We start from the raw sequence: 1,819 nt of genomic DNA on the forward strand, positions 1-1,819 counted from the left end.
GCCCAAGGTGCACAACCGCAATTGATGACCATTTTTTCGTTCTTAATTCTACACGAAATTATTCATTGACATCGATGCACCTCAGAAATGAGCTATTAAATGTTAGACAAGTTAATGTGAGCTTACAAACAGTTAGACGAAGATCAAAAGAAGCAAACTTAAAGCCCAGACGCCCCGCCAAAGTTCCACGTCTTCTCCAAAATCATAAAGCTCGTCGTTTGGAATTTGCGGATTCCAAAGTGGATTATCGACAACTGGAAAAACGTTCTTTTCACTGATGAGACCAGAATTCTATTATGGAAGCCAAATGGTCAAAACTACGTCTACAGAAGAGTTGGAGAACGATTCGCCCAGACCGTTAGTTTTGGTGTTGATGGCATAATTCTTTGGAAAGGTATGAGTTGGGAGGTACGTACCGCACTTGTGGAAGTGATTGGATGGATGACTGGTGATTCTTACAATTAAAACATCCTGCAAGATCATGTTTTGTTATATTTTGGTTACATTGGATATGAAAGATTCACGTTAATGCACGATAATGCTCGACCACATGCCGCTGCCATAGTGAGTAATTATCTTGACGAGGTCCAAATTCGAAGATTGGATTGGCCACCGTTTAGCCCAGATTTAAATCCAATAGAGCACATGTGTGATCACCTAAAATGCAGCATACGACAAAGAAATCCCGTTCCAAATACGATAGAGCAGCTTCGGCTTGCTGCATAAGATGAATGGAATGCAATTTCCCAAGGATATGTCCAAAATTTACTTGCAAGCATGCTGAGAAAGATGCAAGCAGTAATAAGAGCTAGAGGGGTAAATACTCGTTACTGATTATGCACTTCTTTCAGTTAAAACGACTTGTTTAAGCAATTTAAATTATCATTTAAGTTTAGAGTAAAATAACCTTATTTACCTAATATTAAGCATTTATTTTTATCGCAATTTTCTCCGCATAAAAACTTAAAATTGTTTATTAAACATTGTTAAAATAAACTCTATTTTACAATAAACGACTTGATTGACCAAAATTTGTTTTGGAAAAACAAAAATTAGAAAATGTTACCAATTTATGACAAAATGTCACCTTCGTTCGATCGCAGTTACAGTCTGATCCGAACAAGTGTGCTTCATAAAAACGCTTTATAATCCACTTACACAAATTAAATGAATCAAGTTATGGTGTATTTGTATTAATAAAAATCTTCAAATATTATTTCTACGCGTATATAATAAAATGTGAGTGATATTCCAGTGTACTTGGTTAAAAGATTCTAAGAAGGAACAGACCTACAACCATCGAGTTAGCCTACAATTTAAATATTTTGTGTTGGTATCATGTGATGTCACTTACTATGACGCGGATTACGTGCACCGCGATTTATACTATACCAACTGTAAAAACTTTTGAGGTCTCTACTGATTAGGAAAATAAATGTCTACTTACAATAGAACGATCTGCTGTTATTTTAATTACCGTTTTTGGCTGTAAATCAAGCTTTTAAAACTACTGTTTTAGTTTTCTTAACAAACGTTGACTATTTTTAGCATAGCATTAGAAATGAGCAATTTAGGTCAATAATAAATGAATTATTTAAACGATACGTGCCGTGTAGATTTTTCAATCCTATATGTTGTGGTAAGAGAGCTCGAGAAATGTAATTAATTTTTTGAAACAAATTAATTGTTCTTATTGTTCCCTTCTTCCTGGAGATACTGGAGTGCGGTTTGTCACATCTTAAAGATTACTTACATGCAAACTGGGGCAGTTCTAAGAAAAATAAAAAAAAGAGCTTTTTTAGTAAAAACAGATCTTTAT

This window comes from Diabrotica undecimpunctata, chromosome 6, assembly GCF_040954645.1.
Source record: "Diabrotica undecimpunctata isolate CICGRU chromosome 6, icDiaUnde3, whole genome shotgun sequence".
Lineage (NCBI taxonomy): Eukaryota > Metazoa > Arthropoda > Insecta > Coleoptera > Chrysomelidae > Diabrotica > Diabrotica undecimpunctata.